This window comes from Mustela putorius, unplaced genomic scaffold, assembly GCF_011764305.1.
Source record: "Mustela putorius furo isolate JIRA1106 unplaced genomic scaffold, ASM1176430v1.1 tig00000551_pilon_pilon_pilon, whole genome shotgun sequence".
NCBI lineage: Eukaryota > Metazoa > Chordata > Mammalia > Carnivora > Mustelidae > Mustela > Mustela putorius.
Genome location: NW_025421412.1, coordinates 11,984,728 through 11,997,608, shown reverse-complemented (window position 1 = coordinate 11,997,608; position 12,881 = coordinate 11,984,728). Strand labels below are relative to the sequence as shown.

Here is a 12,881-nt window from a genome sequence, read left to right as displayed (position 1 = left end):
AGAAGAGTCGCTTTGTAGACTTAAATAAATGTAGGGTGAGTGGTAACAGACGTGCTTTCGTGTCATTGTTTCTTTACTGTTCTAACCCTCTCAACCCATACGGTATGGGGCTTTTTATTAATCACTTTACAATGGGCATTAAAACTGTAACAAAACAACCGTCTTAATTCCTAGAGGGAAGCATGCATAGCCACTGCTGTTTAAAATATCCTATTTTATAAGATATTAATTAAAAGACTGAGACAAAAGGCCCACCCTTCCCCCCAGGGGCTGTAAGAACAATGAGGGAGAGACAGGATCCCAGAGAGGTGGGTGGGCTGCCTGGGAGCCAGCTGAACACAGCCGCAGCCATCAGAGACATCTCCCCAGCTCTCCTGTTCAAAGGAGCCCCGGGCTGGGAGTGTCCTCCCTGAGACGGAAAAACAAACATCCCAGGCAGCCCAGAAGGGAGGGCAGGCCTTGAAACAGGAAGAGAGGGCTCCGCAGGCGTTCTACACGGAGCAGCTCTGAAGAGAGGGGAGGCCGCTGTGCAGCGGCTGAGACACTGAGCTACAACAGGTGAAGGAGGTCTTCTGGAGGCGGTGACCGCTCAGTTAGGCACGTGGCTGCGGAATGTGGAAGAGTGAGGGAAATGTCCCCGGTGCCACCAGACCCCTAAGATGGGCTCTGAGGCCTGCGGAGGGCCTGAGGTCGGAGAAGAGGGCCCAAGATGCCCGTGGCTGGCTGGACAGGGATGCCCACCAGGTCCCAGGGCAAGGGTCAGCTCCCACCCACCCTGAAGCTGAAGTGTCGACACCCTCTGCTAAGCGGTCTATCCCCACCCTGTAATTCCATACGGACCATCCTGCATTTGTGTTCATTTTTGTGTTTGTTTTAATTCGCGTAGTAGAACTGCTTTCAGACTTTAGAGGGCTCGGTGTGCTTCCAGAGAAAGTGTACTTGGATCTTTCAGGAGAACAACCACCTTGGGGTATGGCAGGAGGGGACCAGCATTCAGTGAGGGGAGGAAGTAGATGCTGCCAGAAATCAAAGCCCAGGCGGTTGAGGGAAGACAGCTCTTGGGGCTGGCGTCCCTCAGCCTGGCCCACCTCCGTTACTAAGCAAGCAAACCCTGGGCTGAATTTATATTGTGCTCCGCTGGGCCAGATGGACAGAGTCCACTCCAGTATTCTAAAGTTATCCTGGATTTTCGACTATTCCCTGTTGGGCAGCTCTCAACACCTCCTTCCTTTCGTCTCTAGGCCTGAGCCAAACTGCAGGGAACCTCACGTGTCTGTGGAGCTAGTCCCCTTATAGCATGTGCTGGACCCCGGCCTTGCTTGCCTTTGTCTTTGCCCGAAACATTACTACAAGAAACTCTGGGGACTCAACTGTGACTTCTCGAGCACAGCATGGTGGAACCTTTCCAAACGTCTGGCAATGGCATTCGTTCCAGAACAGCTGACTTGCTTTGGGAGGATTCAGTCCCAAGCCAGGCTGGAAACTGGCTGTTTCCCACATCTCCTTGCGGAGATCACGTCTTGGAGACAGACCCACGGGGTTCTATTAACATCAGAAGATCCCACTTCCGGTGTCCTGAGAGCTCTCCGTGTCGAATTCAGTAATAATTACAAAAATGGACAAGGCATGGGACAGGATACAGGTCTAGAGAAGGAATCCCACTTAGGTTTCTGGAGGGGTTTTACAAAAAATAACTCTCAAGGAACCTGTTAAAGCCACGCTGGCAGCCACCTGTCCCGCACAGCAACTCCTCCTCAGCCCCTACGAGCTCCCCCAGGCTTCCACACCCAGGCTCCCCTCCCGCACTGGCCTCTTCTGTTTGCTCAGAGTCCGCCCTGTGTGACATCACTGACTTTCCTTGCTGGGCGTCCCCATGCTCCTGCGTGCGGCCCAGAGTGGCACCCACACTGGTATGCCCAGCTCCTCTCTTTCGTCCCTCTTACCTCTTCTCTGCCAGTCATCTCTAAAAGTTTCATCTGCGAGCATCAGGCCTCAGCTTAAATCCTTTCCATGACTCCTCATTTCCACCAGAAATGAGCCCACAGTCCAAGCTCCTTACCACAACCAAAGACCTTGGCTAAGCAGCGCTAATGACTTTTCTGGACTCCCATGGCTGTCTTCAGCCCCCCAGCACATGGGGACTTAGGACTCCCTCATGCACCAGGCCATCCACCTGACTGCTGGGCCGCTGGCACCACCCACGTCCCCAACCAGCCTCGAGACCGGCCGGCTCTCCTGCTTGTCTTTGCTTTTCCAACACCCAGCAGAACATAGGGCACAACATAAATGTTTGTTGAGTGAATGGGCGGCTGAGATTTTAAAATGTGGATGCTTTCACTCAACTGTAAGATCACTCGGGGTTCCAGATGAGACAGTGTCTCAGAGCTGGTGAGCCTTCAGGTAGCCTGTGTCACCATATCATGTTCTGCTTCCTAAAATGTCACATGCATTTATAGGTGTCAGTAGACCTTTGAGAGTCATAACAATTTCATTCTGCTAACACCCCAAATCATACATTACATAGCTTTCCAAATGCAGTAAACTATAAATAAGCTCATGTTCACAGCCCTTCATAACCAGACTCATCAATTAAGTTCAGTTTTTAGAGATTTTGTTTGGTTTATGTTGGGTTTGGTGTTACAAAGAAGCTTGGTTTTAGTCACTCTTAAATACCACTTCACAAGAGAAAACAGCATGGGGGGGGGCGATGTCCAGAAAACGAGGAGTAGCCTTTGGTCATTTGGGGGACAAGTGGCAGGTCCAGCTTCCCCAAAATCTGCTCCACATCACATGACTTTGCAAATCCCCAGAAATGAACGGATGTTCCCTTGAGAGGAAGGAGGCTGCTTCCTAGGCTCTCAGCTCCCTCCCTGCCAACTGAGGGACATCAGCCAGGGCTACAAAGAGCTTTCTTGCATGGAGTGTTGCTTATGCTTCTTGCACATCTACGAGAACCCAAATTTGAGGGCAAATGTTATCTCTGAACTATAAATTAAGAAAATAATAAACTGAAAGGCATCCAGTGAGTTTTAAGAAGGCTTCTCACTTACCCCAACACCCAGATTAGTAACAGAGAGACCAGGGCCTAAACTTCTGGCCAAGAGAAGTGATTCTGACTAAATCTTGGGTCTAGAGCGCCTATTTTCCCTCTGATTGATTTATGTTCCATCTGGTAACAAAACCTTGAAGAAGATATAAGCAAGCACAGTTTCTTTTGTTTTCTACTTATCTGCGTGTGGCTCCATATGTCTTTCTCTAGAATGTAATTTCAGTTGCCAAAAAGACCACACCTAGCATGGTGAATACGCTTCCTGTTACACCATGGCCATTATTTACATATTCCAACTTCCTGCTGAGCTTTCCTCCCAGGAAGGCTCACTCCCTCAGGTTCTCCTCAACACTCAGGAGCAGTTTCAGTCACACACCAAGGGCAACTGCCCTCAAATCCCTCCACGCATTTGCCGGCATCACCACCGCCACACTGGTCTTCCCAGACCATCGGGCCTCAGCACATCAGTTCCTGGGAGAACATCCGAAGTCTTATTTTAAACACGGTGGAGCTGAGACTCTGCTCCGCTGACAAAATGCTAAGCAGATGGGAAGTCCTGACTTGAGGACCTCTGGCATCAGGGGACTTGACTGAACCTCCTTCCTCTGTCCTCTCTGGATCTCACGCACACAGTCAGCACGCACACTCAGGTCACGGTCGGACACTCCGAGCAGGACGCACTCTGCCAGGCGGCCCTGGCAGGAAGAGGCAGAGCAATGCACACAGCAGGAACCTTTCAGGTTGCAGCAACCACAGAGATTCTGGACTTACTAATACATTCAATGACATCTGGTGATTCTGAAGCCAAAACCTAGACTTTCTCTTTAAGGACTCTGTGTTGTTGTTTTTGCATGCAATCCTACCGTGTCTCCTTGGTTCTACTCCCCTGGTCTGCCACCTTGAGACAGCTTTATAGTTACGAACAATTATAAAGATTGACTGGATAGTCAATGAATGTAGAGACACAGTAGAAATAGATCTCCATGTGCTTACATGGTCTTAAGATACTACCTTCGCTTAGAACTTCGTCTATGCATGTCTGTTGTTCATATTTAATAACCTAAGACAAATACATTAATCGCATACAAAGAACTGTCCTCCTACCCCTCAGTGCTTACAAGGATGGTCTGTGCTTAGACCTTTTTACCAACTGTGGGACATTTACCATTCTCTCTGACCTATTTAAAATGTGAGCTAAACATTATTTTTTCTAAAAAAGCAAAGAAAAAGACCTGAGGAAGGGAGGGAGGGAGGGAGGGAGTGCGGCCTGAGGCGGGGAGCACATGCATACAGTGCTGGACTATGAGATCTATCCAGTATCTTTTATTCAACATGAGAGAATCAAATCTTAGATTCATCGATGCAGGTGATTGTGTGTGTGTGTATCCTATTTCATCTAGTTATTGATGTAGTTAATCTCAACTCCCTACTTGATCGTAAGTTTTCCTCAGCAGCGTGCAGTATTTCTTTCTTTTTTAAGATTTTATTTATCTATTTGAGAGAGAGAGCAAGTCCAAGGTGCGGGGGCCACGGGCAGAGGGAGAGGGAGAAGCAGACTCCCTGCTGAGCAGAGAGCCCAACATGGGGTGTGATCCCAGGACCCCAAGATCATGACCTGAACTTAACTGACTAAGTGACCCACATGTCCCACTGTGCAGTATTTCTAATAAAAATCGTGTAATAATACAGATCTGCCTCAGTGAAAAAAGGCTACTTCCCTTCCCTACCCTTCCCTGTGATCTGCGCTGCCTAGCAAACGTCCCCCTGTGTGATGCAAACACGAAAACGCCCCTTCTCCAAGGGCTACTTTATATGCCTCCAACTTTATGTCCAAGTCAAGCATTTCTACTCATTCATCCACGAGGTCCTCAGCCCAACATCCACCTCTAGGGCCTCCGCACGCAGCCAACAGTCCACGGGAGGCCATGTCAGGACCTCAAGCGCCTCAGTCTGGGGCCCGCCGCTACCCCCCACCCCCACACACCATCTTGCCACTACAACCCCCATCCCTGTTTTCTATTCTCAGTTCTCCAGTACCGACATTCCCAAGAAGGCTGTTTTCACCAAAATGTTAGGTGGAAGGGCCCACTCTTGGTGGGTGATTCATACCTTCTCATTTTCTCTCTCTCCCTCTCACTCATTCATCCCACTCAGCAAGTATTAGTGAATTCCTGCCCTGTGCCATGTGTTTCCAGGTGCCTGGAAACATCAGTGCCCCAGACCCAGACCCCTGCCCCACAGAGCTCCCAATTAAACCGGTTAGTACGCTGGAGGTGGATAAGCAACGTGGTGAGAGGAAAAGGAGACGTAAATGGGACCAGGAAGGCCAGAGGGGGTCGGGCAGCACGGCAGCGGGCAAGGACCTCACTAAGAAGGTAAGATTTGGCAAAAGGCTTGCAGGAGGTGGGAGACAGCTGGGTAAAAAATTGACGGAAAGAATTCAAGGAAAAGCCTGAGGAAGGGCCCTAAGGCAGGAGATGGCCCAGAGGGAAGGAGGAGCCCTGCAGAGGCCAGTGTGGCTACAGTTGAGAGCAGGAAGACAGTCAGGGAGGTCGTGATAAGGTCTTCACAGAGGTCATAAGGTCTTCACCGAAGGGCTCTGAACACAGGGGTGATACCATCTGACCTTTTAAACTTATTTTAAACTTTTAAACTACCTTTTAAACTTATTTTTAAACAATTACTCTGGCTACTCTGTTAGAATAAACTGAAAGGCATCCAGAATAGGATCCAGAAGACTTGATAGGAGGCTCCTGCATTAACCACAGCATGACATGAAAGGGTGAGGGCTGTGGCCACGGTTACAGCAGCGGAGGAATTAATCAATCAATGACTCTTACTGTCACCCCCTCTTCATCCTATTCTCTAGGTTTCCAAACCCTTCTCACAGCACCCCGCCAATGAGCCAGCCAGTCACTAGTCCCTCAGCCCAATCCACTCTAAATTTCTCAATAGCCAATTCGCTCACCGTTCAGAGATGGAACCCCAAAGACTGTCAGTTCCATCCCCAAGATCCCCAAAGAGCCCTGTTTCTTTTTTCTTTTTTTTTTTAAGTTTTATTTTATGGGGCACCCGTGTGGTTCAGTGGGTTAAGCGTCTGCCTTCAGCTCAGGCCATGATCTCAGGGTCTGGGGATTGAGCCCTGCATCAGGTCCCTGCTCGGCAGGGAGCCTGCTTCTCCCTCTCCCTCTGCTGCTCCCCCTGCTTGTGCTCTCTTGCTCTATCCAATAAATGAATAAAATCTATTTTTTTAAAATTATTTATTGATTTATGAGAGAGAGCTTGGGGAGGGGGATGCAGAGGAGGAGGGAGAGGAAAAGACTCTCCAGCAGACTTCCCACTGGGCGTGGAGCCTGATGCAGGGCTCACTCTCATGACCCTGGGATCATGACATGAGCTGAAACCAAGAATCAGACGCTTAACTGAGCCACCCAGGTGCCCCCGAGAAGAGCCTGTTTCAAACCACATCCCTGTAACACTGGCATCTTTCATGTCTTCCCCATTCCTGGATTTCCCTTTTTAGTTCATTCTCTCATTTTCCCAATCCTGTTAAAGCCTCTTGTTCTTACTCTGAGCCACAATGATGCCTTCTCTCTACTACCATGTAATACTAACCGCTGTACCCACCTGCTCACAGCAGCCCTGGCCAGAAACTATCTTCACTGGTCAAGACATCCTCGGTATCAACTCCCCCAGCCCATCAGGGGGAGCACGAGACTGTTTGCCCTTTCTGCCTATCCTCTTCCAAGTCCTCTCACTGTCTTCCAGGACCCTGCAGTTTCCTGGCTCTTTCCCAGCTGTCTGTCTTTGGTCCCTACCTCCCTCCTTCCTCAGTGAAAGGCACACCCAAGATCCAGTCCCCATGGAGGTACCCCCATGCTCTAGACCTCCGGGCCACTGGCTCACATTGCTATGGGTGAGTCCAGTTCAATAACCCCTGCCCCTCTCTCAGACTGAACTTCTGCATTTCCAACCACTTCAAGGATTCTCAGCACCTGGATGTCCCACCATCTCCAACTTAATAGGATAAACTCCCATAGGACTCAATCTCTCTCATGCTAATAGTCACATTCTCCTTCTTATTAGAAACCTTAGGTCATTATCTCTTCTAAATTTTGAGCAATTTGAAAGCAAGAGCCGGGTCTCCTGTTCTAAGCAACTCACAAGGCTGCACCCCATTGCACAAGGATTAAAACTATCAATTACAAGCTAAACAAATATACTTTTCAATTCAACTGATCAGTTCCATCCAAAATATAAGCTTTTAAGACATATTTGATCATAAAAATATGATCTATTCCAGTTTTCTGTAAAAGTCATTACTTAAACTAGAATTAAAATTCTCATGTCCTGAAGGTCTGGCCAATTTCAATTTCGAAATATTATTTATCCAGATTTTATTCAGGTGGGTTCAGTCCTAGACATGAACTAATATCCCAGAAACCACAATGTTCACAGAAAGTTACACTGTTGGCCACTGAATTCCCTCTGATAAAAATTTCGAGGAATTTATCAAAAGAACATTTTTCAATAAAAAGCTCAAAACAAAGTACTGAGGTTATTTTTTTGGCAGCATGTAATAAAAAGTGAGGACAAAACAGTGTGGAAAGAATTTTTTTCTTTTCAAAAGGACAGATGGGAAATGAGATCAGGGACTTCCAGGCCCTTTGTAAGCAGCAGGGCCTGGCTTCCTTTTCAGGTCACTGGTTTGTAGATCACTATCAGTCTCATGTTAAGTAGAAGAGGAAAAGAAACAGGAGGAAAATAAAAATCAGGATGTTATTTAAAGGGAAATGGATTAACCACATTTTTCTATACAATGCTGAGAACACTCTAGGATTCTCCTGTATCTAAACACTGCCAAAAATGACAATTTCTAGGATTGCCCATTCCTAATAATCTTTCCTTGGTACGCCTGTCTTTCCTTTTAAATTCTCTTACTAGGGAACATGATGATACTAAACCATGAAATATGCATTAAGAACACTGGAGAAATTACTCTTCACCCTGACTTGGGATAACTTTAAGGATACAGCCATTTCACATCCATGGAGCACAGAAATCCTGCAACCACATGCTCGCCCCCCCCCCCCATTGTGGTAAAATGTCCATAACATTAAGTTTGCCATTTAAGCCATGTTTAAGTGTACAGTCCAGGAGCCTTCAGCCTGTGCTGAAGCCATCACGACCATCCACCCACAGAACTCTTATCATCCTGCAAAACCGAAACTCTGTACCTATCGAACACTAACGCCCCATTCCCCCGGCGCCTGACCACCACCATTCTACTTCCTGTCTCCATAAATGTGACTAATCTAAGTACCTCTTCTAAAGGGACTCATACAAAATTTGTCCTTTCTGAATGTCACATTTCACTTAGCATAATATGCTCAAGGCTCATCCACGTTGTGGTCCATGGCAGAATTTCCTTCCCTTTGAAGGCTGAAAAACATCCCATTTTATGGAAAGACCACATCTGGTTTACCCATTCATCCACTGGTGCATACTGGGGTTGCTTCTGTCTTTTGGCTGTTGTGACTAACACTGCCATGAACACGGGGGCACACGTGTCTCTAAGTCTCTGCTTTCGACTCCTTTAGGGACATTTCTGGGAGTGAAACATGATACGCTCTTTTCTATTCTTCCACACAAATTCTATCCTTGTTAGTTTATATCACACACCAAACACTAGTTTATGTGATATATACATGGTATCCATAAACTGCCACCAGCATCCTTTCTGACTAATTACTACCTTTCCCATATTCTACCACTTCACACAGCTGCGCACAAATTAGTAAGCAATGAAACAAATCAGGGACAAGGGTACCTGGTACACGGAGCTCCAAGGCAAGTACAGATTCATCAGGAGTGATGGCAACAGTTAAGTCAGTCAAATCGTGGGGCACCTGGGTGGCTCAGTCGGTTAAGCATCTGACTTCAGCTCAGGTCATGATCTCAGAATCCTGGGATCGAGCCCTGCCTTGGCCTCCCAAAGCAGGGAGCCTGCTTCTCCCTCAGTTCTTCCCCCTACTTTTCTCTCTATACTCTTCTCTCTCTCCTACTCCTATCACTCAAATAAACAAGTTTAAAAAAAAAAAAATCTTAAAAAAAATAATAACATCAAGCCACCAGCATGTCAGTAAAGGACTTCCACCTGAAAGAGAACTGTGATTGGAAGTCAATGGCCAGACCCACATCCGGCTCTATGTGTCTGACGAGAAAGGGAGCAATCCTGGACATTATTTTCAGTCGTGCATACATGTGTCATTTCTTCAGTAAGAGTCAACTTCCATTTCTTGATCTAAAACATTCTAACAGTAAAGAGATTAGGTGGGTGTGAGGTGGGTGGGAGAACAGAGATTCACACACACACACACACACACACACAGCCTGAACCTTCATCCTGGCCACAGCGCAGGTGGTGACCCGGGACCACAAAAGGCCTAAGAAACCGTTAGGGAAAAGCCCAAAACAAGGTACTTAGATGTAAATGTAAAACCTTAAATTAGATATAAGTCACATCTAATAACTTACTACTTACAGTGTGAACAGTAAGTATTAAAGGGATTAAGAGAATGGGGGGAAAAAATCACTGTGAACTTGAACATCTTCAGAGGACATGGGATGTGAAGTGGCCTCAGAAGGGTAAGAAGATTCTAAAAAGATGGAAGAGAAAAGAGGGTATCGCCAACAAGGAGAACCATGAAGGCAACACAGAGACAGAAGAGAACAGACCCCAAAGCATGGGGCTGATTCTGAAAAAGGAGTGCAGTCAGCCAGTGAGGGATGAAGGAGACGCACACCTCTGCCCCTCACCCGGGGCAGATAAAACTCAACTTCATAAATATTCTGAGTGTGAGAACTAGCCTTCTGCCTTTTTTTAAATCCATAGTGACTCCATGTCTCTCAGGTTATTTTGTCGGTTTATTTATTTTTTCTATTTTATTTATTTATGTGACATGGGGGACATGCACTCAAGCAGGGGGAGCAGCAGAGGGAGAAGCAGGCTCCCAGCGGATGCAAAACCCCATCCCAGGACCCTGGGATCATGACCTGAGCCGAAGGCTGATGCTTAACCAACTGAGCCACCCAGGTGCCTGTCGGTTTCTTTTAAACTCTCTTCTCCCACCTCTCAGCAAATACATTTGACCAAAAAAATTTTCTGTACATAAGACTAGTGTTCAGAGAACACAGGTGTCCTTGAAAGCTGATCGCTATCAGGGCGCCTAGATGGCGCAGTCAGTTAAGCATCCAGCCGTGGTCTGGGCTCAGGTTGTGATCTCAGGGTTGTGAGATCGAACCAGACATCAGGCACCACACTTGCAGGAGTCTGCTTCAGACTCTCCTCCCCCTAAAATATATGAATAAATCTTAAGGAAAAAAAAAAAAAAAAAACCTGACCAAGATTAACGTATGTCCTGCTTCTAAAAGTGTACAATTGTTTCATCACTATCCATACTTACATTTTAGTCAATTATCACTGCGAATGCACTGACAGAGCTTTGCACAAAGTTCTATTATTTTAACAGCTAACTAATACTGTTTAGCTAGTAAGCATGATCCTGCAAATTAACCCCCAGCGTGCATTTTGCTCACAATTTGACCCACTTCCTAACCATCTTGCTGGTTTTTTTCCATATGAAGTACTTTTCCCTGATCTAATTCTTCCCTCTGCCTCTAATAATAGAAGGAATTCTATTCTGCCTAAAAATAGAGGGACAGAGGGAATCTGTGACACTTCTAAGACATTTTGCTCATTCAGCTAAGTGGACAGTTATTAAAATCACCAAGACAATCTAACAAGAAAGCACAGTGTAAATGGCCTTACCTAGAATATAGAAATCTCCAGGAAAACACATAACAGCCTCCAAATTTAAATAGAGCCCATCGTAATTGCTGGGAGGGGGATCAAAGCTGAAATTCAAGCTCCTCAATCTTTGGGGAAAACTTCCCGAAAACAGAAAATAACCCTTATTCAATCTTGGCCAGCAAAATGTCAGTGAGTTCTTTGCCTTTCCTAGAAATTTTATGCCTGGTATCTCCACGGAAATCGTTACAAGCAAAAGGGACAAAAGAGTTTTTCTCAGAGTTTCAATCATCTGGTTCTACAACTGCTTAAACACCCAGGTTCCTTGTCCCTGGAGTAAAAGATGATACTGAATTAACTGTATCTTGTTTCTTTGGTTTGTTTGCATCGTTTCCTCGGAGCACACTACAGGAAACATGTGTCAACATGAAGCCTAATTTGTAATCATCTGATTTAACTTCTCATGCTGATAAACTTATTGCCAAAATCACGGGCAAAAGAAATAATTCTGAGGCTTCCATTTATGTTTTAGGTGAGTAGTCTACTATGCAATGACATTTTCAAAAACATTGTATTTTGAGGCATGATCTGAAACCACTTCTCAGTGGAAGGTACTTGGGCAGCAGAGTCACACTCAGGGCCAATGCCACTTCCACAGCATTCCTTATTTTTCAGGAAGGAATTAAAGAATAATTATTTTCTTCACATGTACCTCTTAGAAGTCTAAAAAAAAGTGAACATTTGTGAGAATTCCCAGCTTTGTTGTAAACTGGTAGAAATTGGGAAACTGGTGGGAAAAAAAAACTTCAAAGAATATAACTTAACAATTGTTATCAACATGGAAGTTTCTAAAGACAATGCAGTAGGCACAGAACTGTATGTGGTAGGTTATGTTTAAGGCATTGGGATTAAAAGAAAGTGGTGGGGGGAATACTTTTAACATCAGGTATTTCAACAGCATCTATTCTGTTTTGTTTTAGAAGTAGGTAGTCTTTTTATTTTATTTTTTAATTTACTTTCATTTTTATTTTTAAGTAGGTTCCACACCCAGTGTGGAGCCCAAACCAGGGCTTGAACTCATGACCCGGAGATCAGGACCTGAGCTAGATCAACAGTTGGAGGCTCAACCGACTGCACCACCCTGGTGCTCCCATAGCACTTTCAAATTAACCCACAAAGAGTGAAGCTTTAAAAAAAAAAAAAAAAGACAGCTCAATTCAGAGAAAACAGGGCATTGGATGATAACAGCACCAGGTAAAGAAGCTTCGAGGCAGATAAGAAGCACACAATGAGGCAGGTCCCAGAGAGCAAGGAGAGTAACCTAAACCTGCACACAGCCCACAGTGACCGCAGGCAGCCAGGCCTCTAACACCACTGGGGTCCTACTATCCCTCCTCACTGGCCTCACAGCTCTTGCGGGTGGCTCGGCCACAGGGCTCTCACGACCTGAAACCTGAAGCAACAATCTTCAGAGCAGCTCCCAGCAGGAGGTGGGCCAGTCCGCTGGAAGCCTCCCCCCACACCCCGAGATCCAAGGAACACCACGTGTCGCTCACCAGAGAAGCAGACGTCAGAACATTCCTGGTTACCCCCAAGCCCTTCCCTGGGAGCCCACATGCCATTCAGGGGTTCTCTCGTGGTGGCTTCCCAAAATGTGACCCTAAAAGGACGCACGACAAATTCCTCCAGTGCTCCCCAGCAAATGCTCTCCTTAGCACTGAGGCACAGGCAGAAACCATAAATCTCTCTTCAAAGCTCATAAGACACACAAGGTGCTTGCGTCCATTAAATCCGCCCAGAGTATAGCACTTTTATTAAAAGTATAACACATACAAAAAATACTTATGTCCTACATGTAATACATGCATGTGTGTATGTATGCATATGCATGTATTTGCCTATATGCATATATAAACATATATACCACATATTCATATCTGTATGTATTTATATGCAAAAATAATACCATTTTTAAAAATCAACCCATAAAGGAATGCATGGAAAAACGTAACAATATAACTT

General features: G+C 45.9%; 1 protein-coding gene across 24 annotated transcripts in view; it reads right to left on the bottom strand.

Moving 5' to 3' along the window:
• DOCK9 (dedicator of cytokinesis 9) overlaps positions 1–12,881 on the bottom strand; it is a 275,916-nt gene that overhangs the window by 139,190 nt on the left and 123,845 nt on the right. The window lies entirely within an intron of this gene.